Below are 23,619 nucleotides of genomic sequence, written 5' to 3'. Positions count from 1 at the left end.
AAATTAAGATTTTGCTTACCACCTCTCCTAAGTCTCAACGTGCTTTACTAGTACATTTTTCCAAGGGGAGATAAATCATTTGGTTAGAAACAGGAAATGTCTTCCAAGATAGTTTGAAGGAACAGTGTTGCCCAAGACCTCAGGGTGGAATACTACACTCTCGACCATGTAGTTTTCTAAAGTTTAGAAAGAGCAGAAAACTGTGTTGGGATTTACATGTGAATATTCACTAAGATAAATATATATTTTTTTATAGATAAGAATTGTTCTTATACTCAAAGAAAGTTACCATTTCCCTAATTTGGGTGATTGCCCCTCCTCTGTACCCAAAAGAAGTTCTGGAAACTACTGTCCTGAACCCCACTTTGCCTGGGCCCTCTTAATTCTCACATTAATTTTTCCCTTTGGGTTGGGTAACAAGGTTTTGTTTCTCAGTCTATAAATCTGTCCGTGAAGACACCAAACTGGATCCTCCTCTGGTTCACTCTGTAATTGGCAGGGTTTCCCAGGCAACAGCCACCAACCCCAGTCCATTGAATAGCCACCAATTTTCTCCCTTGACATCTCTCCCAAGCCCTCCCCTCCCAGCTGGCCATCCCCACCACCCACTAATCTTCTGTCTGCAGTGGGAGGAGAGAATGGGCAGTGCAAGCAAGGCCACGTGAATCCCGGCCAACTAATCACCTAGCGGGGTGTCCCCTGTGGGCCTCACTCTGAGCTGAGCAGAGGGACTGAGGGACTCACCCAGGGACTGAGCAGCTACGTCAGGGCCTCTTTCCCTCCCAGATTATCTCCCTCCCTCTTTTTTTTTTTTTTAATTTTTTTAATGTTTATTTATTTTTGAGAGACAGAGACAGCACAAGTGGGGGAGGGGCAGAGAGAGAGGGAGACAGAATCCAAAGCAGGTTCCAGGCTCTGAGGTGTCAGCACAGAGCCCGACACGGGGGCTCGAACTCACAAACCGCGAGATCATGACCTGAGCCGAAGTTGGACGCTTAACTGACTGAGCCACCCAGGCACCTCCCCTTTCTTTTTTTTAATTACTAAAAAGGACTCTTCCAGTAACTCATATAACCTGGAACATAAATAGCTATAGAGCAACTGATAAGGCACAGGTATTCTTCAAGATGTTGGCCCCGTAACAAAGACAGGCCTTTCTAATACAGCTTCACTGAGAAAGGTGCCAGCAGTGCTGATTCTAAGCTTTGCTTTTTTTTTTTTTTAAGAGGATTTTGATAAAACAGATCCTTCCATCAGCTGTGTATAAGACTACCCTTTGGCAGATCGCACTGCCAATTAGGCTCTGCTTTTTAAAAAGGTTTTAGGTACCCCAGAAAGAAGCTGATGCTGCATGTCAAAAGCATGTACTTCTTATGCTTGAAATCTATTTGCCCCAGACCTACAAGGTCCTCAGACTCTCTGCCTGGGGATATTGGAGTGCTTTAACTAAAGAACACCTTCCACTGGTATTCGAGGCTATTCAGAATTGAGTAGTGACCTCTGGAGCCAGAATGCTGGAGTCTTAGCCCCATCTCTACTACTCGCTGGCTGTGTGACCTTGGGCAGGCTACTTAACCATTCCGTGCCCATTTCCTCAGGGCTAAATGGGGATAACTGTAGTACCTTACTTGTGGGAGGATGTGAGGATTACATTAGTTGATACACGTGAAGGGCCTAGAACAGTGCCTGGCACATGGTGAGCATTCAGCAAATGCTAGTTATTATTATGAGCTGTCATCAAGGATAAAGATCAAGTCAGGATGGCTTCATGGAAGGAAAGGAAGCAAACCCAGACTCAAAAGCCACTAGCTCTAAGGCAAGGATTCTTCCCTAGAATCTGATTCACCACATATGAAATCCCTAGAAAGGTGGCCTGCCTGAAAGTATTTTTAGATTTAATGAAGAAAGCAATCTAGTCCAAATTAGATGAGAGCTGCATGACTGTGAGACACAGCCCTGGGGCACTCTTCAGACTTCTTGGTTCTGGCGTCATGCTGGGCTGAAATAAATTGATTTAAATGAGTTAATAAAAAATTCGGTCGCCCTCTTTGCAAACGGTTTTGCACAGGTTTCTGAAACAGCTCAACTGAACACACTCTTTCCTTGTAAAAGAGACTCTCTGCTTCAAAAAGAAAAGTGGACATTTAACCTATGAAGCTTTTCTCAAATCACTCTCAGTGAGTCCCTGATTTGGCCTAGCCCTTTATCCAGCTTCAGTCTTTCTGGTAGGATTCCCAGCCAACTGCCCATATTTCTGGGTCTCACTCTACTCCTGAATAGAATTTAATGGATTTGGCTGGTTGTTCATCACTGGGTCCACGTGGAACAATATACCGAGCTTCATGCATAATAAATAAATGGCATTTCTAAGACAATGGGATGAACCTATCTGCAACCTAGAGTAAGAGCCTCTAAGTGCCCACTGGGCATTCTCATAATTAGCGCGTGATTTAGAGCAACTCAATTTCCCACCATCGCTGCCTTGTGCCTTAAGGAAATCCACCAACACTTCACTGCTTCTTGGAGGAGATGCTTGGAGACTGAATGGAATATTGTCAGGTGAAATTAGGCCACTTCTGAGTTGTGCAACATTCCCCTTCAAAATTTGCTGATTACGCAAACACTGAATAATTACACTGATTCATGCATTATACTCCATCAGAATGACAAAGCATTTGCACTGGCACCCCATTTCACTTTGCTAATGAAAAACAGCAAGCTTTTAAGACCACCATCCATCAAGAGAGAACTCATTCAGAGTAACGACAGGTGCACGACAATGAAAACGGGATTTTTTTTAAGAACGTAGGCTGCTGCCAAAGATTAAAATCATTCTATGTTTAATATCATTCTCTTTCTTTGCGTTCCTCTGAGCTTTGGCATTTTCTTTCAGCAGAGAAATAGAAAGGTTGATGCAAGAGATGTCAAATTCCCAGGAAGATCTTCTCTATAATTTCAGACGGTGCTGATGAGCATCTTCCACCAGGGTTTCTATCTAGAGGCCAATGCCCTTCCCTTCAACAGTGCAGTGGGTAATTCTGCACAAGGGTGGTTCTCAAAAATATTAATAAACTGAGCTGAGGAGGGAGTTTGTCCCAGACAGTGCCCCCCACAGCTGTACAGAATGTGATCTGCACTGACACAGAGAGTAATTCACAGGCAGCTCTAGAGACAGGCAGGGATGGGGCCCTTCTCTAAAATCATGCACAAGAGGCAACAGTCGCCAGCTACTCAGATGGCCAAGACAAGAGAGGGACTTGTGTTTTAGTTGTAAGAAGGAATGTATTCTAGGATTCCCCCCATGCAGCCTCCTCTCCCACACTTCTGGTTACGGCCTAGACTACACCTCAGGAGCACTACTTGGCTTGTTTTTTCCCTTGCACCCTGAAAAGCACTATTGAAAAGATCCAAGCATAACACTTCATGTGTGCAAAAGTCCTTCATCCAGCAGTCTCAACTATAAGACATTTAGCCTAGAATCCAGTAAAAACAGGGGGGAGGGAGTCCTAAAAATAGATACTGCTAAGTCAAAGCACTAAAGTTCAAGGACTTTATTCTAGGGAGATCCCTTGAGGTTTATCACAGATCAAGCCTTTCTGTCTCTGTCTCTCTCTTTTTCTCTTCTTATGATAGTTTTAATAGGTTTAATGGCTAGGTTTTGATTCTATTGAAGATTTGAAGGAATAAAACTGAAGGAAGGTACTGGGTGGAACAGTGTCACGTTCACCTGGAACTTCAGAACATGACCTTATTTGGAAATAGGGTCTTTGTAGACATAATTAGTGATGGTAAGGTCATATCAGATTAGGATGGGCCCTAATCCAACAACTGATGCCATTATAAGAAGAAAAAAATATATAGAGACTGAGACACAGGGAGAACATACCATGTTATGACAGAGGCAGATATTAGAGTGATACGTCTGTAAGCCAACCGTGCCAAGGATGGCCAGCAACCCCCAGAAGTCAGGAGCGGGCATAGAATAGTTCTCCCTCAGAATCTCCAGAAGCAACCAGCCTCCCTGACATCTTGGTTTTGGACTTCTGGCCTCCAGAAGCATGAAAGAACACACTTCTGTTGTTACAACTGCCCAGTTTGGGATTCTTTGTTAAGGAACCCCAGGAAACTGATCCAGAATGGGTACATAGAAACAACTAAAGGTAATTTAGAAAGAAACAACTATAGCACCGTACAAGGGAGGAGGCCAAAATGGATAGTATGTTTTCTAAAAAAATAGCTATACTTAAAAACCACAGCTAGGACCATTTCGCATGGCGGCAAACCAACAGGTTCTCTCCAGTAGGACGCTGAAGGCATAATGACATAATCCGACTCTGGACATTCAAAATCATCACCTTCAACTGGTTTTTAAAGGGCTGTATTCTGCTTAGGGTGTTCAAACGAGGCTTCTCTGCACTGCCTCACCCTACAGGCCTAAAAAGGAAATGTATTTGTTTGCTCCTTGAATTGCACTAAACATTCTCTTTATATTTAATATCTCAACATGGCAGTGTATTCTTTCGTTCCTATACCCTTGGGACTAATATTTCATATTTCCTTTTTCTGGGAATCCTGGTCCACCTATACATCTTATCTATAGTATGTGTTAAGATTTTTCTATATACTTAGTCAATATTTGTATCTTTCTATAGCAACTGCTCATGCACACATACACACACAAACCACACACACCCCTTAAGAACACAACAGAAAAATCCTTTCTTTAAAGTCTAACCTAGTGACACCAAGGCGATCAAACCTTTCACTAAGGATTTCACACAAGAACCAGAAAACCTTATTTCTGAAGGATGAACTATGAAGGTGGCCTTAGAATGATTATATCTTGTCTTCAAATCACCTAAAAACTCTCGTGCCTCAATTTACCACCACCTCCCCCTCTCTATCAAGACAAGGAAAATAAAAACCAGAAGTTAAACATGTTTAAATATAGGCTATGGCCCATATAAAAAATGGCCCGTTATCAGTTCTGATTTAGTCTATTCGTTTCTGCATGAACACCATGTGCTGAAGTCAGTTTAACAGGCTTTTTTTTTTTTTTTTTTTCGCTGAAACTTATGCTGGGGAATTTCTTGTTCCACTTGGGGTACACTTGTTTTCCTGAGAAATTCTTTTTCTTCATTTCAAGTCTCTTTAACTTGAGAAGTCTAAGTCTCCTCAAATCATCTTTGCAAATGAGAAGCACACAACTTTATGTAATTACTTTTAAAATGACCTTTTTAAGGGTCGATATTATATTTGTTTGCCTGTCACTTTTTCTCAACCGGCTCCGCTATCCTGGCCTAGAGTCATCCGGGCACAGTTTTCCCTGCCTCTTTCTTGCCTGATGAGTCAGAGGTTACAGGACACTGCCCCTCCTCCTTGCCAAATGAAATGATGTGCACTTGGAAATGCAGGCCCCTCTCACAGGTGGGCGGGCTTCCACACTGAGGTCCCATCCACACCTGGAACCGCACCCAGACCCCTCTACTGGGAGAGGAACTTTAATGAGTCCTTAACCTTGGCTTTAAAGGGTTCAAATTTGCCCTCTTCCTCCTAGGGAAAGTGGGATGGTTGCGGGGGGGGGGGGGGGGCGGGAGTGTCAGACAGTGGGCCCAGAGAGGGTGGCCCAGCCCTGGGCCAGTCCCTCATTGCTGTCACCCCTCCCAGCAGGGACCCAACGTGGAGAGGGTCAGCAAACTGTCGCTCCTTAAAGCTCCACATGTCTCTTAGCTTCAGCCCTGTCAGCATTTTCGGAGTTAGGGCTGGGGGCTGCGTTCCAGAAATAATAAAAACCACCCATTTGCAGAAATACGTGGCAGGGCTGTATGCCTCGCAGCCTCTCTGCAGCCGAGCTGGGAGACTACAGGCAGACAGTGTCTGGTCAGTGAGGCCTGTCTCGGTGGGAAGCATTCAAGATGCAGGGGAAGGTCAGCCAGAGCCAGTACAAATGATGGATTTGCTGTCGCCCCCACCATAATGCAGAATCAGGGTGGAAACAATTGGAAGGAGTATTTTCTTTTTCTACCAAGCCTCTTAGTAATATGATATCATTGCCTTTGGCTTTTCTTTCTTTTCTCTCTTTTTTTTAAACCATGATCCTCTTACAAACCAAACATAAAATAGTCTCAGAACCTCTCCATATAAGGAGTCTCCAGACAGACTGATTCTGCACGTTGTTTCTTGGGCTGAATGGAGAAAGTAATTCTAGGGCACTTGCAAGCTCTCTGAGTCATGCGTTATGGGGTAACTGAGAGGGTGGCTCACTGGGGAAAGGGTCTAACCTTTTCCAGGTCCAGGCTAGCCATGAGTAGGAAAGGTCACTCTGGCTACTGGTCTCCACTCCACGTGTTAATGGTTTCAAAAGACCCATTTGGCCTGAAGACAGGGCTGATCTGCTGGTGAAAGGCCCAGCACGAAGGCTCAGAATTCAGCCCTTTTCATCTATTTCTAACTGGGTATCAGAGGCGATTAAAAGCCTGCCCGATGAAATTAAAGGCCTGTGGCTACCGAGTCGTACTCAAAGACCTCCGACCATTTTAAATCCCAGAGCACAGAGCGACAACTGTTCAGCCCTGCCGGCCACACTCTGAGGTATGTCATGGTCACCAGAGCCACTGGCAGATCAGGGGCAGAGGAGAGGGGAAGAGAGGAAAAGATGGGAGGGATCAAGGAAAGAAGGTGGAGTGGGAGAGAAGAGCAAAGTGCAGGAACAGCTGCGGAGAAGCATGCGGGACAGTGAAGTCCTGGGCAGGGCTCAAGACAGACAGACTCTAGAAAAAGCACCTGAAGTCTTGCTGAACGTGAGACTGAGGGCAACTCCGGTAACAGAGCGGCCCAAAAGGTGGGCAGGAATGGACCATGCACTGCCCCCACCCGCGGGAGCTGCTGCCTGGGGCCGGGTTGTTGTGAGGCCAGCATTTCCATCACAAGGACCCACACACTGAGATCAGGATTGAGACACAAAGGGGAAAAAAAACGTGATGGACACCAGAAACCAAACAAGGCCCCCTTGGATCCTGGCCCTTTAATTCCCCCAAGTTATCTGAAGTTGAAAGGGATTTCATTCCACTGTGTGAGCGTAATGTGATTGCTTCCATAGTACAGCTTTACCTCTTTTCAGGTGCATTTTTTAGTGAAAATTATTGGAGATGTGGAAATCTTCTCTTTAACATGCTCCTCCTATGTTGTTCGAGTTTTTGTTTCTATCACAAGGAGCTTAATATAGAAAGGATCTATTCTTTTTTCCTGTTTCTCTGCAAAGAGATTTGTGATATTTAATAGTTCTCAAGGATATTTAACATTTTTTTCTCTCCATTCTGGAAAAAAAGCTTTATACCACTGTTCTTCAAGATAAAGCCTGCAAAACTTCAGTGTGGCATAAAATCAAATTAGTGCGTTGCAACCAGTATTTTTCAAATATTAGAATAACGTGGAGGAGAAAATGTCACAAGGCATTGCAGATAGTTAAGGACGGGTTTTGTGAGACTCTTGCTTCATTTTATAGGTGGGCACGGATCACCATATATTTTTTTGTAATGTAGTTAAGACAAAAGAAGTTTATACAACATTCCCATGCAATACAACTCTGAATATAAGTTTGCTGTCAGCTGAAAGGATAAAATCCCCCATACCGGGCCCTTCTTATGTGCTGTATACTGGATGTATATCTGCCATCCCTGTAGTCTTAATTCTAAAACTACCACAACCACTGACAAGATCAGAATTAACTTAATAATTGCAAACTTGAATTTTTATATAGAAAAAAATATATTGTAGAACTATAAACCAGCTTTGTTCATACTCTGTGACGTATCCTTCTATTTTATGATCTCCAGGAGAATTAAACTGCCTTTCTGAGCCTCGACTGCAGCCCTTTTCCCCGACTCATGTCATGGTAACTTATTATTCAAAAATGACAGGACCGGGATGATGTCAACCACATCTGATCCAAGGGTGTGACCCAGAAGAAGCCTCAATCGTCCTCAGCATCGCTCAGGCACCACCAAGAGCCTCACCCCTCACCTTGTGAGGCTCAAAACGGCATCAGAATGCCAAACTGCAAAAAAGAATAAACCTCCAAGCACTGGAAGAAAGCTCGGAATCCAGAAATTCTGGAGACGTGCCCAAGGGGAAGTACAAAATGTATTAGTAGAGCAGCCAGAACCAGAATCCAGGTTTCGGAGTCCCAGCCCCAGTGCAGTGCGCGTTGATATAGATTAAACGTGGAGGCACACACAGAACGACCCTAGAGGCTACCAGAGCTGGAGATAAGAGATTAGTGAATTTCTGTCTCAACTGGCTGTTCTATGTATCTACTCTAACCTCCTTAACTCAAAGTGACATCTGTGGCTTTTCGTGCCATGTCATTATTCCACTACATTCTAGTTTGAGGTTTCTGAGGTTAGTATGCATAAGAGCTTTCCAACCTCTGACTCAAATGAGCTCTATTTTCCCCAAACATATAACTGACTATTGAATCTCGTTTTCATGAGAAATACAAAAGCAATCGTGATTCATGTCTCCAATGCGAGGCTTACACGATTTTTGAAAATGTGCGTACTTTTCTCTGACCGTAAAATAACATCTGCCTGCCGTAGAAAATGTAAATTATTACAGAAAAAGATAAGGAAGAAAACTAAATTAACTTCTTGACCTACTACTCAGTGATAACCCATATTAAAATGTGGGTGTATTTAATGTATCAAGATACAAAAATTCTTTCAGAGCACAACTGTGATTAAAGTGAAAAATACCTTCATATGTCCCGCCTTTTTACTCAACATTACACATCAGTAAAGATTCTTTAAATATAAGCTTTATATTGCGGCCAAATATTACATCCTACTGATGAATTATTATTCATTACACCATCCACTGTTATTGAAAATGGGGTTTTTCCACTTTTTCAGATATAAATAACGTGGCAGTAAGCAGCTTTTTATCTCCACTTATTTCTACAGAATATACTTGCAGTAGGGAATTACTGGGTCAGTGTGTGAGCAGTGGTAAGACTCTTAATATATATTGGAAAAGTCCATTCCAGAAAGGTTGTTTATATCCAAATAGGAGAATATATAGGTACCTATCTTGTTCTCTTTGCCAATAATGAGTAGTATCATTTTTTAAAGGCTTGAAACTTACATGTAAACATTTTAATCTCGTTCTGTTCATTTGTATTTCTTAATTTACAGGTTGAAATTTTTTATGTGTTGGTTTATTGGCCATTTTCCTCTCTCATTCTCTCCCAGACCCCCTCCCTTCCCACTGTGTGTGTGTGTGTGTGTGTGTGTGTGTGTGTGTGTGTGTGTGTATGGAAACTGAATGTTCATATCTGTACCCATTTCTCTACTGAAATGTCAAGGTTTCACTTATTTATTTGTAAGAGATTTTTATATAATAAAGATGTTAAACTTTTGCCTGGGGTAAAATACATTGGGAATCAATTTTAAATATATGAAATTTAAAGTGACAAGATGCATTAGTTTCTACACTGTCACTAGCATAGCAATAACTCATGCCACCTGCTGGTAACAAAACAAGGTAAAATTGATTAATTCTTCATATTTCCAAGATGGGATGCAGAGTTAATGCTTCGCCCATGCTGATTATATTAAAGTGTTAGGAACAAAAGACAAATGGTCAGCTGGGGTTATTTATGATATTTCATACACACGGATCTTATGACTAAGAATCTTGGTTCACATTTAAATTTTTTAAAGTTTACTTCACTTAACTGGACAAAAAAAAAAGCACCTATTACACATTATTAAGAGAAAGGAAAGTTTAGTCCTGAATCATTTCAAAGCCATTTGTGAACACAGGTATTAAGGAAGTAGAAGCACTGAAAACCCAAATTTAACAATTAGATGAATGGAGAGAGGCAGTCTTACTATTTATTTTCATACAAGGCATTTTTAGCAAGACACCTATTCAAAGCAGAGTTTCTCCTACACGCTGATATGTTCCAGCTGTAGGTCATTTAAAATCAACAGAGACTTGATTTAGGTAAATAAATTAGAGAAGCTGCCGCTATTTCATCCTGGATGAAGACGGTTCAAGTTCAGAAGGTTTCCATGTAATTCAACTGGAAAATATGGTTTACTGTGTGGCTAACATAAAGTAACAGTTCTAGAACACATCCGTTGCCTGCATGCCTCTAATAAACTGATCTAGGAAACACAATCTACTCAAAGGTTCTACAGGAACAAGCTGTCAAGATGATCAACTAAGTACAGTAACAGGGCCAAGACAGGTCATTGATTTCACTCATATCCATGGAGGTCAACAGGCGAGCTACAGGATCTATTACCAAATGGTCTGACATCCCCAGGAAGATAAATGGAACAGCTGCTTTGTAAAAACCCATCCCAATAAATGAATCGAACCGACTTTTGGCACTGTGAATTATTACTCAGCCCTTGAAAGTTCTGCTGTAAATAACAGCGTCAATCACTCCAATAAACCTGCTGATCTGGCGTGCCCTAACTACAGCTTTGGTAACAGTGAAGGCACTCAGTCCATTGGATGAAAGAAGATGCAAAAATCTGAATCTCTCTACAATTTGTAATGACCAAATGTAAAACATCCAAAACCGATTTCATAAATTTTAACAAAATAAATTTTATATTATCCTTGTCAAACAAAAAGTTTCATATATTATTCATTCATCTTCGCAACCTCCGGACGAGAGTTTTTGTGAAGGCTGACTTGGATGTAATTCACAAAATTTACAAGTTTGTAGTTTATAATCGGGGGAGAACAGTTGCAAAACAATTCAAGAACATACTCTAATTGGAAGGGAAAGGAGTGGTTGGCCAACACTCAAGTAGAGAGAACAAAACATTAGGCCAGGTTTGATTTGGAGCACAATCTGACACACAGTAGGAATAAAACAATTACATCTCCCAATGAAAAGCAACTGAGAGTATCTCCCTTTTCCTACCATCTAGGTCTAGGAGGTGGTGGGCATGGCGGGGAGAACAGATTTTAAGTTAAACCTGCAGATGAGGACAATCGTAGATGACAGTACCATGTTGAGAGCTTAGAGAGGGCATCGTTGAGGCACTGGGAACATGACCCAATAGCCCCATCAGCCACCTGGGAAAAAAAACATCTGGCCATCTACACACAACAATTTCAGCCTCTAAAAGCAATTGCTGATTTCCTGTTTGGAATCTGTTTTTTTCTACGAATTCCATTTATATTCAGGAAACGTGTGATAAGAGATCTGCCCTGTATTTCCAACAGTCCAAGGAGCACTTGGAGGTAGGCATGAAGGAAACAATGGCAATGTTCTACAAACTCAGGAGAGAAACTCAGGGAAATCTCAGAGAAAGGGCACATGAGTGTGTGTATGTCAGTAACTGGCAATTTACACAGCAGTCAAATGCTCAACACGAGTCACTGCCTTCTCCTTTCTCTCATTCCACACAAAGGCAATGGCACATGTGATTTGGATGGTCTTGTCCTTTCTAGAACACTCACAGAGCTTGGCATATCCAGGATTCCTTCCAACTAGGAACACACTGACCTTGGAGAATTGCAACTGAAGACGTTTGGTCAAATCCAGTTGTGCTATACCCCAAAACCAAGTGTGATTCAGAATCTTATTTCTAAAATGCCATTCTAATAAGCAACAATCGGCTAGGTAATCAGACCTGAGAAGTCAAATGAGGAAAAAGAAATAGCTCACCAGTTGCCTTTCAAGGCAAAACAAAAATGAAAATGGAAAGGCCCCAGGGCAATCTGGATGGAAAATTATCACCTGGCAAGAGGGCCTGATTTGGATTGGATTCATCCTTCTTCACAGGAGAACTCTGTTCCAAAGAAACTGGATGCTAAGAAAATTCTGGTGCCCAAATATAGAGAAGTGGGAAACATTATAAGGATTTGAAAATCTCCCAAGAAAATCTGCAGGAACTTTTAAAAATACTTCCAATGCTTTGGCAAAATTGAAAAAGATTGAAATTCCAGAGCCTGTCTATTCCAGGTACCCTCAATCTCCTAGCTCCCAGGTTTACTGCCCAGGGAGGGAATCTGGATTAGCAAGAGTCTGTCTGCAAGACCCTGAGAGAAGAGGGGGAGAAAAAAGGAAAAGAGGAGGCTGCCACCTTTACTCACTGGAGTAAGAAGGTCACCTCAGAACACTATCTAGTTTTCTAAAAGGAATTCATTTTTGAAGATGAAAAACAAATACCAATAGGTACCAGGCACAACCTGTAAGGTATAGGCACTGTTGCTAGTTAACTCCATTGTCCAGATGGACAAACTGAGGTGCAGATCCATTCAGTTTCCCAAAGGCACAGAGCTAAGTAAAAGGCGGAGCTGGCATTTGAACACAGCTTCTCGGATGCAGTTATGGGTAGATTGCTCAAAAGAAGACAGGACTCTCATTCCTCAAGTCTGACTTTAATTTTCCTCCTATGTTTGTTTTTGTGGAAGGAGTCGGAAATGATTGAGAAAAATTACGTTTTTCCATGGATTCAGCTCTGGGCTCAAAGCATCTTTGACATTAGGCCTCTCTTCCTGATTTTTTTTTTTTTTCATATGGGAAGGAAACTAACAGCTCGACCCTGAGACAGACATAAGCAATGAAGCCTTAAGACATACTCGATACATGCCATCAGGAAAAAGAGAAAACACTGCAGAGGTCTACGGGACCAACCGCCTGCACACCCTTTCTACCAGCAGTGGCCACAGTCTTTGCTTTCCCTTTTCAGGGGCATTTTCTGCAGCAGGGCCCAGGCCATTAAGGGCCTTGAGAAGAATGATATTCTGCCTTTGTAAGAAAAGAAGCAGATTTCTCAGGCATGCTTTGTGTCGTGGACTCTTTCACTCATTGACAGAGTGGCACAACAGCACACATTTCCATCCATGCAGCCAGTACATGTCTGCTTCTACGTTCTCAAGGTTTCCCTGTTCTTTTTTTCCACTTAAAAATGTCTCCTGTGCAGCAGGACGACAATTCCAGTTAACAAAATGAAGTAAAACCAGATTCTTCTTGATGAAAATAAAAATGTCAGTTAAGACTTCTCTCTTCATGCTAATCCCCTGTTTGACATGCATGCGATGACATCATTACACAAAAGCTGGAGACAAATGCCACGTCTGTTGTAATCACAGGCTTAATATGCAGGGTAAGGGAGGTGGCTGTGGGGTACAGGCAAGCCGTCCCGCTGCCCCCTCTGGGACACAATGGGACCCTCTAATGCAGTGGTGGAGTCTTGCTGAGGCAATACAACAGAATCAGAAATCAAAGGACTACCTTGGCCGTGGGTTCAGGCTTGATTTTCTGATGCAAACTTTTTATCCCCCAAGTGACCAGTCAAATAAAATTGTACTTTTCTCATGCAACCAAGTCAAACTGTAGGATCACAAAAGCCAATGTGTAAAAACACGTAAAACTCTCACACACACGCAGAAACTAAAGGCAAAACACAAAGCTGTAATTCATAAGGTTTTCCTATGGTAACAAGAATCAATGTAGCACTTCTTTGGGCAGAAGCTAGAGGTTGCAGGAAGGGATTTTCCATAATAGCATAGAGAAAAGAGGGATTTATATAAACTTGAAATGGACAAAGTCCTTATTAGATAAAGAGAAATGGAAATATTTGGCTCTAGGGAGCTTTAAGTGCAGAGAACTGATAATGTTATAAAAAATAAAAAATTAAAAAAAAAGCATAAGCCTGAACAAATTACAGTTGAATAATAGTGTAGATTTTATAGAGTAGCCAGTGGTTACAGATCATTTGAACATTACATCAAGATGAATGAGCTTTTCCTGCTTGGCTAACATTTCTTATTCATTTCCTTAAAGAGCAGGTTAAAAGCATCAATCATGAACAACAATTTTCTCCTTTTTTTAAACACTTTTATCTAAAAATCTATTTTAAGAAAGATAACATATTTGATAAACTACTGGCTTATAATATAAAATATCTACACATTATTAAGACTAAATATAGTGGGCTGATTGATGGAACCAATCAAGTATACCAGAGAATTTGTTTTGTAGAAATGACCTGTGTAATTCTTTAAAAATACGATTTTGAGGGACGCCTGGGTGGTGCAGTCGGTTAAGCGTCCAACTTCAGCCAGGTCACAATCTCGCGGTCCGTGGGTTCGAGCCCCGCATCGGGCTCTGGGCTGATGGCTCAGAGCCTGGAGCCTGTTTCCGATTCTGTGCCTCCCTCTCTCTCTGCCCCTCCCCCGTTCATGCTCTGTCTCTCTCTGTCCCAAAAAATAAATAAACGTTGGAAAAAAAAAATTAAAAAAAAAAATACGATTTTGAAGTGTATTCAAGATGCCAAAATGGTACCACATTTTACAAGCATTACAGATTTTTTCAAATGAAGATTATATCATTTAATTATTACTTTGGGTTGGAATTAGTTAGGAAGGCTGGTGGGTTAATACGATGGCAGAACAAAGAACTGAATATACCATTATCCAAATCTGTGAATTTTTGAGATATTCATGAAAATACACAAGACCAGAAAAACTGGCCATGGTGAATTAAAGGAAAGAAATGGCCATACGCTGGAAGGTAGAGAAGAGGGGTTCAGTGGGGGCAAGAAGAGGTATATCAATAGGAATTGAAATACACATTCTTAAATGCTCTAGAGCATACACTCCACCTCAGGAAAACCATACATACATTAACAATAGCTAACATTTATAGAGCACTTAATATGTTCCAGCTACTCTTCCAATGCTTTACATGATAGCCACCAAATTTTCAAAACTTCTCTACAGCACAGGTTTATAGACAAAACTGAGGCACAGAGAACTTAAGCACGAGGCGGAACCTGTATTTGAATTTGGGCACTCCCACCTCCTGAGCCCCCACCCTTCACCATTCTGCTGGACTCAAAGAAGGCTGGAAAAGCTCTGACTCTCTCTTCAAGTATCTGCCCCTAAGCCTACAACGCAAAGACCAGAAAAAGCTCTGAGTCCCTTACTGAAGGGAAACGGATACCTCCCTTCCCACCGCTCCCAGCTTCTCCAGCTCCTCGCCTTCAAAACCCAGCAGAGACTGGGCTACAGGAGAATTCCCACCCAGCATTACCACCTAAGCCCAATGGTTTCTCAGGAAACACACTGGCCAACAGAAGTAGGAAGAACCCAGAGAGGAGCACACGCTGGTGTGTGGTCTCTGTATCTTATTTGTATAAAGAAGTATCGCAGGTCCCTCTAATTCTCTGTCAGAGGCAGAAGCTCTGACAGTGAGCACAATCTCTTCCCAGGCCAGCAAATAAATGACCGCTGGACCAGGGACACAGGCTGGGTCTGGGCCGGGGATATGCACCTGAAACAGGCTTAGAGGTTCTAAGTATGAAGAGGTGAAACTGACAGTACCCAAGTGGGCAGTGAGAATCACTAAGGAGTCCCTACAAGCCTGTTAGCAACTGCAGAGTCCGGACAGACCTCTCCCTGTACAAGAAGGAGAAAACAAATAGAAAAATGGGGCCTCTGAAAAGATTCTGCATCGCAAGAAAAAACTGAGCACTGTCTTGAGGCTTCATGGAAAACCCTATCTCTAAAAAAGACTTTCTACAGGGAACAAGAGAAATTTTTAGAAAAATGATACTTGGTATCTACAAATGATGGCAGACACAGTCTCTATGAGATGACAGAGAACAATGAAAACAGACTGGGCTGAATCACAGGCAGAGATTCAAAAAGACGCCAGAGGAATCAACAAAAGAATTGCAAGAAAGACCAAATGCAATAGCAGAATGAAATCTGCATCCAAGGAAGTGAAGAGCAGAATGCCCACAGCAGAATATTGACAGTGATGTACAAAACACACGTGTGGGAAAAGATCAAAGAGAAAATGATGAGACAGAGGACGAGTATAAAAACAAGATATATTGTAAGAATTATACATATTCTTAAGGCTGAAATCAGAACAGTAATAGAAACAATGAAAAGGATAAATGCGAAAAGAACTTTGCTACTTGAAAAAGACTGAAGTCTGAAGACTGAAAAAGTTCAGACCATTTCACCCATGCTGGGTGAAACATACTTGTAGCTCAACATTTCTTTAGAACATACTTTAATTTCAGGTAGAGTCAGGAGAGTAGCAAAGATTTGGGAGTACACCAATGACTGAGAAAGTTAATCTGCCTGCAACTGAATTTTTAACACCTCCATAATAAATCCTATAAAGAACAAGAAAATCTGTTCTGTACTGGAGTTAATGGTGAAGGTAGGTTTTGTTTTTTCCAATGAGAGGCACTGGTTTCATATAACACGTGGGTTATTTGCTTCAGTCATATCTTACAAGCTACAAGAAAAGTATTCTTATGTGCAAACACTGAGATGTTTTATCATCAACTAGGACAAAGAAATACCAATTAACATGGAAGAGAAGAAGCAGACACTTAAGTCTGAATAAAAGAAACATCAGTAAGAGATGACTGGCCTAACAGAGCCTTGACAACCACCAAGTATCCCTGCAGGAGGCACAGGGAAGATGCTGGGAAAAAGATACTGAACTTCTAAGCGCCATGGACATGAGGTATATTCCAGAGGGACACAGGAACCATAATGAAGTTACAATGCAAACCTTCGAATTCTGATCCAGAAATGTTGGTTACTTCACTTCTCTATCATCAGGATGTTTGCGGCATTAGCCCATGCTTTTTAAGAGGCCAATGAATACTCAGTCCTCCTTTACTTTCTTTCTCGGCTCAGAGCAAAGTGGTGCAATCTTTACAAGAATGTTTGTATCTTCACAGAAATATCTTCAAATCATGTCTATGTAATTGTTCCTGTTTCCTAAGAAATATACTATTGTAACTTCACATTGAGCTCTGTGAAATTCAAGAAATATCTGTACACCCTCGAACCTATAACACCAGGCAGAATTGCTAATGCATTAAAAGGGAAACATAAATACAGTGTACCATGTCTTAAATGTAAAATAAAAAGCATTCATCCCAAATCCCAAGTGTAAAGTTCTCTCACTTCTCCCGTCCTAGATCAGTTTCCTCTTTACATCCTTATATAGCACCATATTCTCTTCCCTAGTACTTAGCACAGATGGCAATACATATCTATACAGCCATTTGATTGATGTCAACCTCCTTACCTTAACCGTGAGCTCCTTGAGAGACCAGGTACAAACTGTGGTTACATTTGTTTTGCTTATTTCATACCATACCAGAATCTATAAGACAAGCAATATATATCTGTACAAAGAATAGACTGACTGTACATATTTTCACTCACTGCTAAGCCGAGCAGATCGCTGCATCCTAAGAACTCCAAAGCACTTTATATAAATAACACAGCTTGACTTTACACATTAGCTGCGCTTATCAACTTGATATGCAAGCCATTTTTCAAATACCTGAATGGCTTTTTTCACTACGGGTTAATATTCTATCACAGAATATTAAACACAATACAAAAGAAACTTAGAGATAATAAAACTTAAATTCATAAATGCTAAGTAATTTGTCCATAATAATCCAAATCTATTTAGCAGCAGAGGTGGGATTAGAACACAGATTTTCCACTCCTCATCCCCATACTCCAGTTGTTCTGTCCTTTGCTTCTCTAGACACTGGCTCTTAACCAGAGCTTCTTGATTGCCAAGACTTTGAAAATAATTGGTAGTTTGTAAATAAACATTTTGCCACACATCAATGTTTAAAGGAAATCTACAATAAAGAAACTGTTTGCAATACAAATAATCAGTGCAAATTTTCAGGCTTCGTATGCAGCTTGTTTTTCAAACCAAGGAGCTAAATATAGTTTTTCACCTCATCATTCATTGTCATACAAGTTCTAGGCCAGTACTAGGAGCCAGGCACGGTTCTAAGGCTCTTTAGCAAGGGACATCAGCCTAAGGCCTCCTTAGTTCTATGATTATGAGACAATTGTGTTCCTTCTCTCTTATCATTCAATTACAATTGGGAAAAAGTCATTGCTGGATAGTAAAGTCCCAAAAGATTTAAAAAATCTAGTCCTATGACTACTTGATTCAAGCTCTTTGGTCTTTAATCACCTCATTCTCGGACCTACTCAAAGTAGGTTTTTTGTTTGATTGGTTGTTTTTTTCTTTTCCTTCCTTTTAAATTGTAAGTTGGAACTTTGGGGGGGTGGGGGTGGGAAAGAGAACTAATTTCATATTTTTGATGAGTCTGCTTATCAAGCATAGGAAACCCATTTGCCGGCTAAAGGATTCCAGCAATAGAAATTTCTATCTGATGATGGAATCATATTTCTAAATGACCTTGGAGTGCGTCAATTTGCCAAATTATTTTCCGTGTATTTATATGCTGGAATGTTATTCCAAAGGCTCCAAATAGTCTCTGTTCTATGTATAAAATAAGAAAACAAAAATGAGACACAGCATAATATGTGTAACTAATAGATAATGTAATGCTCCTTCTAAAAAGCAGACAACCATCTCATTAGATGTTTTAAAATAACGTGGGGGTGCGTGGGTGGCTCAGTTGGTTAAGCGTCCAACTTTGGCTCAGGTCATGGTCTCATAGCTTGTGAGTTCGAGCCTACGTCGGGCTCTGTGCTGACAGCTCGGAACCTGGAGCCTGCTTCGGATTCTGTGTCTCCCTCTCTCTCTGCCTCTCTCTCTCTCTCAAAAATAAACATTAAAAAAATGTTTTTAGATAAAATAGCCCGAACCAGCATTATTTGTACAAAAGAAAGCTGCAATTGGAGAGTGCAGAGGGCAAATTAGGAAAAAGGGAAGAAGAGGAGAAGAGAAGCAGGCAGGAAATAGGTGACATTAAGTGGAGGAAAAAAGGCATGCATGAGTGATCCAAACGAGAAAACAACAGAAGGAAAGAAAGTGAACCCACAGGAAATGTCACTTTTTCATCAACAGATATGGACTTGGATGCTCTAATGCTTCTTTAAATGGAAAGGATGTTTTTGAAGTTATATAAAAACAAAAGCATCCACACACACACAATGCTATACATGTGTGCAAGGGTGCATGCAATTTTAGCCATAAAACCTTTCTACTTCTAGGATCTACAGCTATTCTAGACAATCTGAAAGCACAGGCGATCGAGACGCCTTTAAAAATACTCTCACTTCTCGTTTCTTTTACCGCTTGGTTGGGATTTTGTGTTTGTTAGCTCATCAGGAAGGCGATGGAGCAAGGGAGAAGACAATTATCTATTTTAGAAACCATGTTTTCATATACAAGAGAGAGAGGAAGTAGGCAGGAAAAATGGTTGGGACTTAAGAGTGGGATGCACCAGTTGTATATAAAACAGGACAACGTAAATGCAGCTGGCTAATACATATGTTGCAACCTCTGAGATTTTGGGTTTTTTTTAAGCTACCTGGACAACTGCCATTGTCTGTTTCTCTACAGCAGCTCTAGGTCCTTTTGCAATATCTAGAACCAATGACTCTTTTTCTAAAGATCTGTCGTCCTACACAGAAATGAAATCGTATCCATATGGACGTGGCCACTTGGCCAACTCTGTACAAATGGTTTGCTCACTAATATTTCAGTAATAAGAACTCACTTCTCATCAGCAAACTCCCACACGGACAGCATAGTGACCATTAGTATTAACAATGAGGATCTAGAGGACTTTCCTCCTGAATCGTCCAAGGAAGGCTCAGTTAGATTATTCTAAGTTTGGGTTCCACAGGGTGGGGGAAAGTGCATTCTTCCATGTGAGTGAGCCTCCCTTGGTTGTATTTCAATAAAATGCCAATATCTGAGTGCAATGACTCTTGTAAAAGCTATCTTTGAAAATACCACTCTATTTTGGAGGAAAAATGAATTACAGATTTCTAAGGGGATGTGTTGTAAGAAAATCCTAGGCTATCATATAAATTTGTTTTAGAAATTCTAAATGTATCCTAGATAAGTTTAAGGCGTTCATTTAACAGAAAGGACTGTATTACTGGATTCTAAAACTTAAAATAATACTAATCACACACGGAATTATTGGCAACTCTCTGTTAACTAGAATACTTGATGAACCAAACCACCATTCTTCTCATCCACAGAGCGAATTTCATTAATTTGTTGTTGTACATATTTTATTTCATTCAGATTTTAGAATACTCTGTAAGGCTTATTATAAAAGTAATATCAGTAGGTTCTAGTGAGCGAACTTTAAACTTTTGGCAAACATGATCACATTAGGAATAACACAAATTGAAATTATTACCTAAAAGGTGTTAGAAACCTTTTGATGCACCAACATAAAAATCACTTTTCCTTCTGTATAATCGTGGCTTTCTGATAATCATTACCTGCATACAAGTTGTTCACTGTCAGTAATGATTTGTTTTGAGCTTTGCTTCCCGAGGGCATTCATATCTACATGTACTGACTTGTTAGATTACGTTGTGCTAATTGATGGTTCACATGACAAGATATGCATAGCTGATCATGCTTATTAAAATGTAGGCCATTCTCAATTGTCCATAACAAATGATGTCCCTGGCACTTTTAACACACTCAACTGACAGATGAACTCATGAGGTTCAATCTTTAGCCTCCTTTCAAAGATCTGTGAATAAGTAGCTAATCTAAGGCTTAATGAAGTAGCAAACATCGATGTGGAAATTCTAATTTTAATGGGGAAAAAAATGTAGTCATTTACAGTTTGGCATTATGTAGATAAAACACTCATGAATTTGACTTTTGAGATACTTTCAATGCAGGTGTTTGGCATTGTGCAAACATGTTTAAGTTTTGTCTTATTTGGTTTGTCTGCGAGGTAAAGACAGATGGGAAAAGTCAGGGGCCAAGAATTCCCACAGGGAAATCAGCCTAAGTGTCATAAAGCTGTGCCTCTTCCCCTAAAATTAATCCTAGCAGATGGGACAGGCAGATTTGCTAAACTAAATTCTTTCATTGATATTTTAAAAGCTGGATTAAAACCTATTTTAAGCTAAACAGAGAATAGGACAAATTCTCTTCCACACGTCAGTGATGAGGCAATTTAGTAAAAATTCAAGGAAACACGGAAGGGAAAATAAAAAAAACTGGAAGGGACTCCGAGATCATTTAGTCCTTCCTCTCCCAAATTGTGTTCTACAGAAGTCTAGATCCCTGAGAAAGAGTGGTGGTCAAAGGGACTAATCAAACAGGTTAAGGAAATGTGTGGTTATATAAAACTAAACAAGTTTATTTACATAGAGCTACATACTTTATGACTCCTGAAAAATCATATCTCGCGTGTCATGGTTCCCAGACTTATCTCACATGGACTTCTTCTCCACTGACCATCTATTGTTTTACACAACTCACAGCTGCCAGAAGGAAGTTCCAGAGACCCTCATCGAGTCTAATCCCTTTATGGTGCAAAAGAGGAAAGCCATCACGGCAACTTTGCAGGGGGCTACTTGAGTACCATTAGTAGTCTCAGGTGCCTCAGAGCTGCAACATGAGGTCAGGCTTTGAGGTCAGGGGAACGGAAAGTGCTGGGGAACAGCTCACAACACATACTTCACTGCTTCCCTGGATAGAGGAACAACTGAATCAGGTGCTTTCCATCTCCAAAGTGTCCATTCTAGCCTTTGGGCAGTCAACCAATTACTACACATTTATTTTCATAAAAGGTTTCATCTCATGGTCTCTCCCACGTGTCTCCGGAGTCTCCCAATGGACAATTTTTCAGCGCTCAAAGATGGAGACAATCTTAATATCAAGCCCATACATTCAGTTCAGCAGTTTTGCTCTCACAGGCTTTCAGAGGAGGTGAATCCTTAAAAGAGCCATTCAATCTTTTCATAAATTAAAGAGCTTAACCCATGCTAGGGACCAATTCAGTTTGGGTTGAAATTCCTTGATCACAAAGAGAAGGCTGTACATTAGGTCTGTTGTATTTATGCCTCTATTTGTATAGGGAATATGATTTTGTGCATATTGTTATGCATGTGTATGTTTTTAAATAGCCTGAAGAAACAATTTACGGATGGATTCTCCTGCAAAATTCTCATTTGACACAGACTATACACTGACCTGTTCTGTTATCTTATTTCCACGTTTAGTTGTAAATAACTCTCAGGCCAGGATTACTTATACATCTTCTTAGAGCCTGCAGAGCCAAGAACTGAAACCGTGTCTAACTGCAGGAACTACTACATAAATACGTAATGACAGACTGCCCAAAATAGGGCACCTTCTAAAACGATATACCATAGACTGTGAAAAGATGATCTTCTTTCCAATGGATTGGACTATGATCAGGAATCCCTCCCTGCCTCCTTTCCTTCCCACATCCCTCTAGCGCTTGGTCACAAACACGAAAAAGGGAGGAGCTCCATCAAAAGGCTTTCACACCTGTTTCTTTGGCCTTTAACAGACGTCAAAACCCCAGGAGAGTTTAGAAGGCAGAAAACAACTGCTCAAAGTGGCTGAGGGGCCCTGCACCTCGAAAAGGTTGGCTTGGGCTGCAGAATGTAGGCCATCTTCAGGTTTACGGCTATCGAGTTACCTTGCTCAAGTGTGACACTGGCATCGACCGACATTTCAGGAACCAAAAAGCAACATCTATATGGAACATTGATATGTCCTTGGGGCAAAGTAGGCTGGGAAAGTGGTGCTCCCTCTGGGCAGCAGTCCTTCCTTCCCCAGACTATGCTTGTGAGATGCAAACAAGGAAGCTGTGAATGGGGTCCAAAATGCTCAATTGTGGCTCATTTGCTGATAGCCTCCAGTGATAACCTGTTTGATTAAGAAAGAAAGGGCTGGTAAAGGGCAGCCTTGGAGAGGCCCCTGGGTGGCTCAGTCAGTGGAGCGTCAGACTTCTGCTCAGGTCATGATCTCAATGTTTGTGAGTTTGAACCCCACATTGGGCTCTGTGCTGACAGCCTGGAGCCTGCTTCCGATTCTGTGTCTCCCTTTCTCCGCTCATGCTCTGTCTCTCAAAGATGAACAAATGTTAAAAAAAATTTTTTAAAAAGGGCAGGATTGGAGAACTTGCCAAACCAAGGCAGTGTTCGAGTGGTTCATAGTCTATCTGAAACCCTCAGGAAATTAACCCTGCAGGGCAATTTTTAGAGGCAACCTCAGGTGGAGTGTTTAAAATGAGGTGTGGTATTGCCGCGGGAAGGAGACATCCGGTGAAACCCCGGCTGCCCTGGGCTCGGAGTGGTTGTTTTTAATTAGATAATTTTATGTTTAAATCACATTTGTAGTCTCTTGTTGCGTTTCGTGTCAGCAGACCGCTCGGCGGTCGCCCCGTAGGCAGGTCTTTACCATCGGCTGGAACACTGTGTAAAATAACATTATTTTTGTCTTGTGTTTATGTTAATTTCTACGGTCCCTGTGGTCCCTTTTTAAGTGTGCTTCCCCAGAGGCGCTTCTTACTTTCTCACATTTCTCTAGGACCAAGGCAATCTGACTTCACAGGCAATAGAAATTACCCTTAGACCACAGAGAGAAAACAAAAGGCGTAAGCCCTGGAGTATGATGTTTGAGGATACTTGATGGTTGCCTGGGTAACGTTTAATTAGCTCCGGGTTGTGGCTGGGGCTGGGGGTGCTGGTACCTGGGTAACCTTTGTCATTATGACTGAATCTGCGGCTGAACAAACCGCAATGCTTGTTACGATCTCCATTCTTACCCCTTGTCTTCCGGAGGAATTGGGAGTAAAACTCCTTTTT

General features: G+C 41.2%; 1 protein-coding gene and 1 long non-coding RNA gene across 2 annotated transcripts in view; one reads left to right on the top strand and one right to left on the bottom strand.

The window, feature by feature from the left end:
• MAP1B (microtubule associated protein 1B) overlaps window positions 1-23,619 on the bottom strand; it is a 101,304-nt gene that overhangs the window by 61,528 nt on the left and 16,157 nt on the right. The gene's annotated exons all lie outside the window — the stretch shown is intronic.
• LOC123386611 lies at window positions 6,203-9,777 on the top strand. The gene is made up of 2 exons (XR_006600778.1): window positions 6,203-6,591; window positions 7,836-9,777. It is a non-coding gene; the product is annotated as an uncharacterized LOC123386611 (long non-coding RNA).

This window comes from Felis catus, chromosome A1 (assembly GCF_018350175.1).
Source record: "Felis catus isolate Fca126 chromosome A1, F.catus_Fca126_mat1.0, whole genome shotgun sequence".
Taxonomy (NCBI): Eukaryota; Metazoa; Chordata; class Mammalia; order Carnivora; family Felidae; genus Felis; species Felis catus.
The sequence above is the reverse complement of the archived record's forward strand: the minus strand, read 5'-3'. Positions and strand labels throughout refer to the sequence as shown.